This window comes from Stegostoma tigrinum, chromosome 13 (genome assembly GCF_030684315.1).
Source record: "Stegostoma tigrinum isolate sSteTig4 chromosome 13, sSteTig4.hap1, whole genome shotgun sequence".
NCBI classification, from domain to species: domain Eukaryota; kingdom Metazoa; phylum Chordata; class Chondrichthyes; order Orectolobiformes; family Stegostomatidae; genus Stegostoma; species Stegostoma tigrinum.
In genome coordinates this window covers 47,449,558-47,463,613 of record NC_081366.1, presented here as the reverse complement: position 1 = coordinate 47,463,613, position 14,056 = coordinate 47,449,558, and positions in this window count along the sequence as shown.

The following is a 14,056-nucleotide window of genomic DNA, read 5'->3' as shown; positions in this document are numbered from 1 at the left end:
TAGGTGTAGGTGCAGTCACGCGGCTTGCAGAAGGGCTACACTCTCCATGGTAGTGTCCTACTCACAAGCTCCTTTTTACACTTTAAGTTTGAAAGAAGTTGGTGGGAAGGACCTTGAACCTCCCTTTCTGCTACTTTCTAGCACCCACAATCCAGCTGCTTCTTTCAAGATTGATACACTCTGAGTTGGCCTCCAAGCAAGAACTGGCTTGCTGCTCTGCATTGGACAGGAACCTATCTCCATGCCAATTAAAGGAATGCCTCCCTAAAAATCCCAATTAGTGACTGTTTCACCCTTTGGGCATGGGATTATGTCTTGGAAATATTTCTAACTTCTTTCTCCACCCATCAAAGAGAAAATATTGAAGCTGGTGGAAGCATAAAAGCCTAGGGACATGAATGGTTAGATAGACACAAGTCAATCCAATTTGGGATTCATGATAACTGTTTTACTGAAGAGCTTTTTACAATGTAGAACATACTACCACATGGACTAACTGAGGTGACAGAGAATTTATATTTGGTTTGTAGAATAGAGGATTATGGAGATTGGGTGGTAAGAAGCTTGTGTAGAGCTTGAAAAGGGTAAATGGACACAGTGGACTGAATGAGCTATTTCTCTATTATGAAGTCTATGTTGCATCCGAACACTGCAGAAATTAGTGAAAATTTATCGAATTGTGGAATATTATTTTTCACATAACATCTACTGTACATATTATAAATATATTTATTTATCTGCTTTCTTAGCTGTTTTCCCAGAATTATGTAATTTCTTTCCACAGTATTAAGAGCATTTTGTATTGTCCATAGTTTGTTGGTCTCCAGTCGTAGCTCCACAAAGAAGCCACAATTGTGATCCCTCATTGCCATGCAATGCAGACTCAAATTTTGTTTTTAAAGGTTATTGCAAACAAAGATTTACTGATTATTATATAATGTTGGACTATAGAGAGCAATTGAAAGTTGATATTTTCTGGTCACTTGTTTGGTAATTGGCAATTTTGGCTATATACTGTATGTTGTACTACCTTGACACAATATTAATATACTTTTTTTACATTATCCATTTGGACCAATTAATTTTCCGTATCAGCTTACGCTCAACACCATGATTAACCACATGTCCCTCATTTGCATAACCTAATTCTGTACAAGTTTTCAGTTATTTTGCAATCTTTCATTTGCATATTTTCTTTGATCCTTGAACAATTTACATAAATCTAAATAAAAATTCCCACTGCTGATGCTAGTCTTGCTGTTACAAAGTAAGACAGAAGAATTCTTCAGGGGTTTTAGTTACCATTTTATTCAGTCCCTAGCAAACAACTTTGTTTGTCAAAGTAGCTAAATGTATGGTGCTTTGGGAGCAGGCTTAATGGGAAAAAGTGCAGGACTTAGTCCTGGATGAGTATAAAGTTAGCTTCTTTAGGCCTCATTGTCCTTCAACAAAAATATTGTCAGTGAAAAGAATACATTGAATTGTTTAAAGACCAATAAAGATTATGGCTTTTGAGATTTATTTTCAAAAATCTTTTTAGAAAGAGAAACAATCTTTCTCATCAGTACATACATATTAATGGATATGCAAATTGTATTAATTGTAGGGAACATAAGAATGGGTATAGGCCAAACAGCCCATCAGGCCTGACTCACCATTCAATATGATCATGGCAGATCACTTCAATACCCTTAACTCACCCATCCCCATAACCTTGTACATCACTGGTAATCAGAGATCTATCAATCTCTACCTTAAACACACATAGCATTGTAGCTGTGTAGTATTTTACTTACACAAGATCACTCAATGTATTAGAGCAAAGAGTGTTCAGTTTTGTTCTCGACGTTTTTGTTCCTGTTTTTTTGTAACATTCACTATGCACTTTCCCTGAGCCTTATCTCAGGCTGAACCAGACTGTTCATGACCCAGGTATTCTAAGCAACCTGAAGCTGAGTGTCCAGCCCTATATTCTCTCCATCATGCAGATTGTCTTTTCCACCTCAACAATTTCACCTATCTCTTCATTTGCAAAATCAATCTGCTGCCAAGACCCAGACATGCATTTTCACTATCTCCAAATCTAATAACTGCATAATAATAAATGCAAAGTGTTGGAGAATTTGAAATAAAAATAGGAAGTTCTGGATATTGCAACATGTCTGGCAGCAAGAGCAGAGAGAGAAATAGAGCTCAGAGTTCAAAATATAGTTCAAAAGAAGATTCATATTGGACAGAAAAGACACTAGTCTTCCATGGAATGCTGTACAGATGAGGGGGAGAGAAAGAGAGAGGGATTGGTGCTGTATTCAGTACAGCAGCAGCAGTCAAAATGCTATTTTCTGAGGCCCAGCATACATGCAAGCAACAACTTTTTCCACTGGAACCAACAAGGGCTATAAAATGCTTCTTCAATCTGCTCATCTCTGGGATGTGATTGCTGTACTGTATGGAGAGAAAACACATCATAATCCTTGGGTGCTTTGTTCTTGACAACTGGATAATGCAACAAGTGCATGTGATGGACAAAGAGGATCCATGAGGCTACAGCATTGCACCAAGTAGAAAACTGAGGATGTTCACCAGAATGAACAGGACCTTTAACATCTTGTAAAAATCATCGCCCAAAGCAACCAAGGCAGGGCAATCTTTGTCAACTGTTCAACAGAACTGAGTTGTGTGAAGTCATTTTTCATAAGCTCTGATCAAAGCTGTACTGTTTAAGCCCAATTGCAAATGCAGTTTACCAGTTTGCTTTTTATTTGCTTTTCCTGTTGGTCAATAAATGCCAAGGATTCAAATTGATAGAAGCTTCCCTCCCTCAGTCAAGAAATTGTTTCATGGTAGTTTGGGCACTCTGGAAAGAACAGCTATCATTCAGGCAGACTTAGAAAGCTGTCTGGTGTTAACATGGTTATCCTCTCTGTAGTTGCTGTAACTACAGCTAAAATAACAGTCACTCACAAATCTGATGATACAAAGTGTACATATTTTTACAATGTGATAATGAAGTTATAATGATGTTGCAATTATGCCACCTATGCACATCCATAATGTTTTCTTTTCCTTTTCACTCCCACTACATCAAGGTATAGTGCAGGGGTCTGCAGCTGGGGTGGAGTGTGCCTGCACTACTATGAAGCTTTCGCCAAGGAGCTTTGGGAGTGGGGAGTATGACCCCAAAGTAACATAGATTTAGCTAAGTTGACAAATAGAACTGTTATTTGGCAACTGAATAAAACGGCAATGAAACTATCTGAAGAATTTTTCTGCCTTTCTTTGTGGTTAGAGGGTCCAGCCATCTTGAGAATGCCCCACCCAGATGCTGGATCACTCTCCTCAGCCCTGAACTCCCACAGGTTTGGAATGTGGCAGGATAGTGATGGAGTGACCAAGGCTTTTGACTGTTCTGAGAGGAGACTTCCAGAAGCCTGCGTGTGTTTGTCCTCTGGATGGATGTCTACTGGCTCAATTTCTTCTTGTAGGAAGGGACATTTGGTGTGAAGTCAAGGACTCTCATCTGTTCTATTGTCTTACCATTGGTGCTGAATTCCAATGGCTACAATGATGACATGCAAGTCTGAGCATATATTTGGCAGATGCTGAATGTATTGGACCTCGTCTCCAAGATGATCAACAACTTGCAGAGAAACGGTCAAATTATAGGTGACATTGTTGGACTCCTCGAAGCCTGAGTACCTCAGACAAGCCTGCCTGGTTGTCCTGTGGCAGGCTGTGCATTTGTCATTTAGTTCTTGGCCAAATGTGAAGTTGGGAAAAGTGGCAGCAGAATGGATTCCCTCCTATGCTTTCTTTCTAATTTCCTTATCACTTTTTTTTTCTGTCAACTCTCTACCAAAAAACAATTAGAAATGAATGTTTCCTTTATATATTTACCTCATTATGTCACCTTATATTGTTGCTAGTCTGTGGAATGCCCATGAATAGACCTAATGAAAAGATCTAAAAATAAGGGACTTAAATACAGACAAAAGGAAGGCTAGAAGAAAAGATTGGTAATTAGAATGTCATCCTTTCATATCACCAAATAACAATTATCTTGAATCAAAGACTCTAGTTAAAAGAAACTTTACTATAATATTGAATATGCAGAGTTAATTTGTTATCTTGTTCACTTCACAGCGTGGATGTCACACCTCCAGAATAACATCTGCAAATAATTACTTGGTTACTAACCATGTTTATTATTATTTCCAAGTGGGTTCAACTGAAGGTCAACTAATATGATGAAGCTTTAAATGAATTGGAATTTTAACCTGTGAGGTGACTTCAATGTGAAACATATGTCATTGGAAGTGGGCGGTCAACTTATGGTAACCATGTAACCAGGTGCAAGAATTGTCAAGAATTGTAAAATATTCAGCAATCAGTGAGCCCCTCTTAAAATACTTGACTTATTTCTATGTTCTGAACATAATGTACTGTGTTTAATATTAATTTTTGAAATATACCATGGCTAATTATTCCCTGATTGAGTTATAGCTACATCATATTACACAGTAAATGTTCATTATTCAATCATTATTTCATACTTCAATTATTCATTTTTAATTATGATTTAATTCATTTGAATTTTAATTCATTTTAATGCGGGCTGTTATAAGCAGTATGATTCAGTATTATCCATTAAATAATGTAAGCTGCCTCTCCTTGGAATGAGTCACTGACATCTTGAAAATTTCCTCTTGCACAAAGGATTGTGTTAACTTCATGGTGTTATCTTAGTTCTAATTATAACTTGATTGAACTTTTAGTTGTGGAGTTAGACATTTTTTTAACCTCACAATTCAAAACAACTACACAATTTCGAACCTTTCCAAAGCTGGAGATTAAAGAATAAAATAGACGCTTGAAACTATGGTATGGCTTAGTTAGTATAGGGTTGTCTCTTTAAAGAGGTTATGCATTTAATAGTTCAATGCATCAGTCAAATCAAAAAGCTGAAAAAAAACAGCTAATGAGTCATTGCTAAAATGAGTTGAATTTCATGCAGAAATGAAGCATTTTCAAAATAGCAGGGAATTGAATTCAGGAGAGTGGAGGACAAGGAAAAAAACACAGCCTCAATTTCTGATGCTCAATATTTCTAACAAGACATATAATTAATATGACCAATTGTTTCACAGTTTTTAAACCAAATTATTCGTATTCATAGACTTAGTTTTGCTTTATTTTTTCACTTATTCTCTTCATTGTGGAAATTTCAATGTATTTTTGAAGTTGCCCTCAAAAACAATCCTGCTAAAAAAAATCCTTTCGTCTGCCCCCAAAACACATTGTTGTTATATGGGCTAGATTACCTCCATTAGGCAATGCTTTACACTTTCTCTGTCAGTGTTCAGATTTTCACATCAAAATACATGCAATATATTTAAAAATTTCCTCTGCTCAGAAGGTGGTATCTGCTGGCAAGACTTGACATAAAACCTGTCACTTGTTGCCGCAGGCAGTTGATTTTGCACTTGAATAGTTTATTCAGGCATTGCAGAGAGAACTTTATACTCCAATACATCAAGGGTAAATAGCATTAAGTAAGGCATGTTTCCTGAGCAGCCCTGATACAACCATTGACCTGGATTTCTTTCTGCACGGCAGCAATAAGAAGTCAGGATTTTATCTCGGATCATATGCATTCCCAATGAAAACTGAAGTAAACCCTGGAGTTCACAGAAGTGTCAATTTTGTGATGTTGAGACAGGGTTGGTAGCCAATGAACATGATGTGGATGAAACAGAGGTGAGCCAATTCATATGCAAGCCAAATTATAACTCCCCAAGGTAGCTATTATGACCCATTATTTTGGATGCCATTTGAAAATTGATACTCCAGAGTTTGATATCAAAGGCGATTTATTTTTGCACAATGTCCCAACAAAGCTAAAGGTCTGAACATTTGCCTTGTAGTCAGGAGGCTGCTAATTGCCTTTAACAGCCTCGCCATCTACTCTTCGGTCCATGGAATTCCAGGAGGATGATGACATCCAGCAATGTCTAATTGCTTGCTGTCAACCCTCCTTGCCAGCTGTATTGCAGCAAACACACCTGACTGTTTATAGGCCAGAGCCCTCTGTGCCATTCATCTTTTTGTGCATTCAAGGTAAATCCTTAGAGTGGCCATAACCATTTCTCCACAGTGCCCTGTCTCCACTCACCTTGATAACAAAGTGTGAAGCTAGATGAATGCATCTTAGGAACAGAAAAACTGATGTTTCAGGCCTAGACCCTGCATCAGAGAAGTTAATGTCTCTGATGAAGGGTCTAGGCCCGAAATGTCAGCTTTTGTGCTCCTAAGATGCTGCTTGGCCTGCTGTGTTCATCCAGCTTCACACTTTGTTACCTCAGACTCTCCAGCATCTGCAGTACGCATTATCTCTAATTCAGTCACTTTGTCAGTAATAGAAAACCAAAGAGGTTGACTCCATCTTGCTGCAATGCTACTGCTAGCTGGCTCTATGTGGCTGTGGAAAGGTTGGTATGTGGGCACTAGAATTCTACTCAATACAGCTAGACAGCTGAATTTGGGCCAATAATTAGACACTGCATTGCAGCCTTGCTATTGATACGATGTGGGAAACAATGGTCACATGAGATCTTGATCAAAAAATAAAAGTTTATTATCTATTACTGTATAGCTGGAAACATTACATCTAAGATCCATGATTGCCTCTTGTGAGACATCAAGCTCAACTAAACAGTATATTCACATCACTATTTCAGTTACATGCTGTTAGCTGGGAGGTGAGCAGCAGAGAGGCTGTGCCTCAGCTTAGATGCTGGAGTATAGCCAGGTGTAAACAGCAGGATACAGTATCAGAAATAGATCAGTTCAGCTGGAAAAGAGGACCAAGAAAGCTAAGTATGGGAGTCGATCTAACAGAGAACTGGGACAGTGTGCCTTTTGAGTGGAGATCCTATTTGAAACAGGTCGTCTGTTGGATACGTGAGGTGCTCAACCAGTTTCTCTGCTCATCCATATTTACCTCACGGTAATTCAGAGTAAGGTCATATATTACATTGTTTTACTTTTATAATTCAACATCACAGAGTTTACTTTGTTCAAGACTATGGAATTCTTTGTCTCATTCTCTTAGTAAGAACCCAGGATTTGAAAATATGTCTACTTTGAACAAAAACATTTACTCCTCCCCGCAGCCAGATTATGACATAAATTTAGTGTCTCATCTAGTACCATATCATGTCCAAGGTCCTTTTTGTTGCTTAATCTGTCCCACTGCCCCTAGCATAAAGCTTGCCTCTTCTTCTTTTCTACTTCCTTCAGCAACCTTGCCTCATAAGCTTCTTAAAATTGTCGAATCTCGACATTATTCAAAGAGGCATTTCAGCTGATCAAGCCCCAACTGACTGTCCGAAGAGCATCCCACCCAGCTCTAGCTCCACTCCCTGTGCCTGTATCCCCACATTTACCATGGGTAATCAACCCCCTGGGCACTATGGATAATTTAGCAAGGTCAATCCACCATCAAGAAAGCACAACAATCTCTATACTTCCTCAGGAGGCTGAGGAAACTTGGCATGCCAGTAAAAACACTGACTAATTTTTGATGGATTTGCCATAAAAAGCATTCTATCCTGATGCATCATGGCGTAGTATGGCAACTGCTCTGCGCAGGTCCGTAACAAACTACAGAAAGTTGTAAACACAGCCCAGTACATCATGCAAGCCAACCTTCCAATCATTGACTCCATATATACTTCTCACTGCCTTGGAAAGGCAGCTAGCATTGTCAAAGACCCCTCTCACCCCAGTTATAATCTTATCAAATGTCTTCCATTGGGCAGAAGTTATAAAAGTTTAAACATGGGTACCAACAGATTCAAGAACAGCTTCTTGCCCACTGTTATTAGACTTCTGAATGGACCTCTCAAATTTCAAATTTAATGTTGAGCTCATTTTTTGTGAACCTTCGCTGCAGCTGAAACTTGTATTCCTCTCTCTGTACCATTACCTTTATGTACTTTGTGTGGTATGCTCTGCCTATGCTGCATGCAAAATAAAAGTTTTCACTGTACCTCAGTACATGTGACAATAACAAATCAAATTTGGACATCTTTGGACTGTAGGAGGAAACTCATGCAGACACGGGGAGAATGTGCAAATACCACACAGTCACCCAAGGCTGTAATTGAACCTAGGTTCCCTGGCATAGTGAGGCAGCAGTAATAACCACGGAGAGACGATACCACCCATAAAACCAGTTACATTGCTGAAACTTTCCACTTCTCATTTTCACTCTCTCATTGCTGTTGTTCCACTCTGTACTTTTCCTATAAATGAGCTCTTCTATACCTTTCCTTTAAATGGCATCTGTATGATACACTCAGTCGTGTAATGGCATTTTCATTTTTTCTTAACTTGAACCTAATCAATGCTGTCCTTGATCCTTCTTGGTTATTCATTCTCTCCAACATTGTTCTTAATAAATGTTCCCACCCCATTTCCTTTACTTCCCTTCCTTCTCTTGCCTGGCACCTGGTTTGCAGATATTTGCTACTACATTTTGTTTTTTTGTTGAACCAGTCTCTATTATGGTTACATCATATTTCCTGTGGCTTTCTACATCTGTAGCTCACCAATTTATTTATCATATTTTGCGTGCTTACATTCATACACAAAGAAGAAAGAACAAAGAACAAAGAAAATTATAGCACACAAACAGGCCCTTTGGCCCTCCAAGCCTGTACAGAAATCCACTGTAAAAATCTTTCATCTATTTTCTAAGGGTCTGTATCTCTTTGCTCCCTGCCCATCCATGTACCTGTCCAGATACACCTTAAAAGACATTATCGTTTCAGTGTCTACCAGCTCCGCTGACAACGCATTCCAGGCACCCACCAACCTCTGCGTAAAGAACTTTCCACGCTTATCTCCCATATACTTTCCTCCTCGCACTTTGAACTCATGACCCCTAGTAATTGAGTCCCCCACTCTGGGAAAAAAGCTTCTTGCTATCCACCTTATCTATACCCCTCATGACTTTGTAGACCTCAATCAGGTACCCCCTCAATTTCCGTCTTTCTAATGAAAATAATCCTAATCTCCTCAACCTTTCTTCATAGCTAGCTTCCTCCATACCAGGCAACATCCTGTTGAACCTCCTCTGCACCCTCTCCAAACATCCACATCCTTTGCGTAATGTGGTGACCAGAACTGTACGCGGTACTCTAAATATGGCCGAACCAAAGTCTTATACAAAGTCTTATACACGTTGAACCTGAATTAGATCTTATCCTACCTCCTACTGGTCTGACCTAGGTAGTATTATTCTATTGTACTCCAGTGCTACCTATCACCCTGAGTTTTGCATGGAACTTGTTTCTTATTTCTAATTATATATCCTGATTTTCTTCTTCCTGCCAAATTAGTTTAAAATCTTCCCCAAAGCATTACAAACCATCCCAGAACATTGGTCATGATTATTTTAAGCAACAATCTATCTAGCCTGCATAGATTTCCCCTCCCTGAATGAATCCCAACTCAAAGGAATCTAAAGCCTTTTATTCTATGACATTTCTCATGGATTCACTTTCTACATCACTCTATTTTTAATATCACCACCATGTAGAATAATCTAGGTACTACTTATTAATCACTTTCCCATCTCACTTAACTCTGCCGGCAGAACATCATTCCTCTTTCTACTTATGTTATTGGTACCAATATGGACAATGTCATCTGTGTATTCACTTTATTCCCTCAAATGTTCTATAGTCACTCAGTGACATCCTGAACCCTGATGCCAGGAAGGATACATGCAATCTCCTTAACATATCTGCAGCCGAAGATCCGCCTGCTCCCCAATTATATAATCCCCCATCACTTTTGCTTTACTAATCAGCCTCCACCTCTGGTGCTTATCTGACTTATACATTGCACTTCAATGTAGTTTTGGTTGCACTTTCAGAGAAACCTTAACTCTCATTCATATTTCGAACTCAATACTTATTAGAAAGCACTACCTGCCTGGTCCTCCTGGGCTGTCTGGTCGTCTCTGTGCTCAGACACACACACACAAACACACACAGACACACACACACGTTGACTGATAGTTTTGGATTGAGAAGTCCTTAAAAAAATCAATTTAATAAAAGAAATTTGCAGCAATTACTTTATTGGTGAAAATTCCCAGAATTAAAACAAATGTATGTCCAAATTCTCTAAGCCCGATCCAAAGCCAAATCAGTTGGAAAACTCATTTGGATATATTATAGCAATGATACAGGTGATTTAAGAGCTTTTAAATGACATATTGCTCAGTTTCATTTGGACCCAGTGGAGACTGGACTGCTACTTATAAAACAGAACACGGCAGACTTTTGAAATTAACACGTCAAACTGTTTTAATTACTCTACAAAAGTACCTTTTATTGTCAGAATGTTGCTTGTAATTCACTCACTGACCACAGCTCAATTATAAACATGATTATAATTAACCTGTGCCTTTCAATTCTTGATTCATCATAATCCAAGTGATAAGTTCAAAAACTGAATATTGCAATAGACCATTGCTTGCAAAGGCTTCATTGGCCGTCATCTGAACTGAATTATTTATCATTTCTCTTACCAGAATACAATTTTGGGCATGTGCTATATTATTAGTGAAAGAATTGTAACGGGTTGCTGAGATACCATTTCATGTTCTGCATTAGGCTTTATTGGGTGTCTATCTCTTAAATGCCTCAAGAATACCAAATTAATCAAACAACAAAGGAATACTATTTAAAACTAAGAGGCCTTTCATTTAGGACAGAGATGAGGAAGAACTGTTTTTTCTCTGAGAGGCTATTGAGTTTTTGAAACTTGCTTCTCCAGACAGTGGTGCACCTTGGCAATTGATTATTTTTGCTGTGGACGTAGTTAGATTATTGACCAGAGGGTTGTCAAGGACAATCAGGAAAGTGGAGTTAATGTCACAGATCAGAGCAACCACAGCATTATTGAACGGCAGAGCAACAAAATGGCCAAATGGCTTGCTCCTACTCCTACTTCATATATTTAAATGAGAGTGACTCTCCAAAACCTTTCTGAAATAGTTTTTCTCAATAGCATTGATTGCAATGTGTTGGGTTGTGGCAGCCTAAGGAGGTAGAAATAGCATAATAATCCTTTCCAGATCTTCACAGTGGGTTCAGACTAAAGTTCCTGCAGACAGTGGTATTATTCACCATTATTTCATCAGATAATATTGGCAATAGCACTGACATTTGCCATTATTTTTCTCTTAATTTGAGTTTGCAACCACTTTGTTAATTAGAATGCAGCTTCTGTTTTAAAATATGGTTGGCTATCTATTCTAGCAAGGCTCCACTAATTTTTCATAGGGTTAAGTTAAACATTTTGAAAAATTAACTCATCAGTTGATTCTTTACAAAGTTTTTTTCATTTAATTTACGAGGCATTAGAATGTTCTTTAAAAATGTTCCTAATCTTGTTGTGGGTAGTTATAGTGGCAGAAGTGAAGAAAGAGGAACGAAGAAAATGGTTTGGGTAATAAGACACAAAGGCTAAGGCAAAGGAATGAAAAAAAGAAGTGAATAGAGAAAATGGGTAAAGAAGAATTAAAAGAAGAGGAATGTGGTAGAAACAATGAGCAAGAAAGTGAAGGAATTGCTTGAGGAAGAAAAATCTTAATTCCAGAGTTCAAGTAAATAACTGGAAAGAAAACATCAAAAATCACATTGATGATTTGGTATGTAAAATGTATTGTTCATTATGCTTGCGATTAAATAAGAATATCAAGTTATTATATTTGAAATATGAGTCTCTGAAATATGTGTAGGCATGCAGTTTCTTTTTCTTGCTTTTCACCTTTAAAATGTTTTGCTGCCCCTGATCTAATTAATTGAAGTTTGTTCCATTACCTATGCAGACTCTGGACACATCAAGTTCTCTGACTGTATTTCCCAAATTGATTGTGCATAAGTTAACCTCCAAGGGCTGTTCTTTTTACACAAACCATGGCTATTACAGAAATTGAAAAGAGCACTTAATGGAAATTGCTATGCACTAAGTATTGCTGTGCACCTACTTTGGTAAAATAAGATGTTAAACATGAAGAAAAACTACCAGCTTACAGTGTTGAAATACAAAAATATCTCCTCGTTATCTGAATCAAATTGAACACTGGGCCATTTGCATGAAGCATCTATTTTTAAAGTCAAAGATTATTATCTTAGATCTTTGCAGTCATTAAAATGCAAGTCTATGATTCTATATCTGCAATTGAATGTTAATAATACTGAACTGGGAAGTTGAACATGCTTTTCTTAAACATTTGCTTTGTTGGTTTCTAATAGGATATGACCGATAGAGAACCCCTCATCATCCTAATTCCCTGGAGCGGAGAAACCACACCATGCTCTTTGCAGCCTTCAACATGTCTTTGATGATGACGAGCATCTTGCCAAGATCATCCCGATGCTTCTCACTTTCAAACAACAGCCAAACCTTAAGTAAACCATCTATCATAGTAAACTGCCCAACATTCAGGACAACACATTGACCGCAACACCACACAACCCTGCCACAGCAACCTCTGCAAGACCTGTCAGATCATTGACATGGACACTACCATCAAACGTGGGAACACCACCCACCACACACACGGCAGATACTCAAGTGACATGGCCAATTCTCAGTGCAGGCAAGGATACCCAAGGCGCGGTACATTGGTGTGACAATGCAGACGCTACAACAACGGATAAATGGACACTGTGCAATAATTGTCAGACAAGAATGGTCCCTCCTAGTCGGGGAATACTTCAGCGGTCAAGGGCATTCAGCCTCTGATCTTCGGGTAAGTGTCCTCCAAGGCAGCCTTTGAGATACACAACAACACAGAATCACTGAGCAGAAACTGATAGCCAAGTTCCATATCCATGAATACGGCCCCAACTGTGACCTTGGGTTCATGTCATGCTTTGTGTGATCCCACCATACTGTCCTGTATCTGTAAAATCTTCCTAACTATCCTGTTTTGATACCATCACTTTGATAAATTCTTACAATCTCTTCACCTCAATTAATTTGTACAATTTTGGATTACTTATCAATCTGGTTAGACCCTCGGTATGCAACTCTTATACTTGTCATGTTATTCCAGTCATTTAGTTTGGCTCCAGCACCACTTTATTTTTAGTTGTTTGTAATTATCTCTCTGCCTCATTTAATCAGATTACAGGTAAGCCCTTTGCTTGTTATTGAGCCATTGACACTTCATTCACACTGTCTAATGCTCTTGATCACCTGTAGAGACCTATTATTTGGTCAGTTAGCGCTCCACTTTGTATAATATTTTGATTTCTCTGCCCATTGATCTCTCTGCCTATACATTCTGTGCCTGTGTGCTGCTCACTCACTTCACCTGATGAAGGGGCAACATTCTGAAAGTTTGTGATCTCAAATAAACCTGTTGGACTATAACATGGTGTCTTCTGAATTTTGATCTTGTCCACCCCAGTCCAACACCAGCACCTCCACATCGTGGGTAGGCTGAGGTGTTCTTAAATGGAGAGTAGGAGATTGAGAGACAAGCTTATTGAAGTTTATAAAATAATGAGGGATTTAGATAGTATTAATGCTGGTTGTCTTTTCTGCAGGATAGGCAATTTCAAGATAAGGGCCCACAATTTTAAGTTGACAGGGGAGAGATTTAAAAAAGAACGAGGGCAAATTTTTTGACACAACGGGTGGTTTATGTGTGGAATGAGCTTCTTGAGAAAGTGGTGATGTGGGTTCAATTACAATGTTTTAAAGACATTTAAATAAGTATATAAACAGGAAAGTTTGGAGGGATATAGGCGAGGACTAAGCCGATAGGACTAGTTTATGTTCATCTTGGACTGGTTGGACTGAAGTGTCTGTTTCCTTGTTGCATGACCCTATGACTTGATAAGAAGATAGCATGAAGAGTGGGAAATCCATACTTTTAAAAATGGTTCAAGCAAAATAATGTGTTTAAGGCACAAGCACCAAACTATTTTGGGAAAGTTATGTAAAAATATGGACATGTTTATTA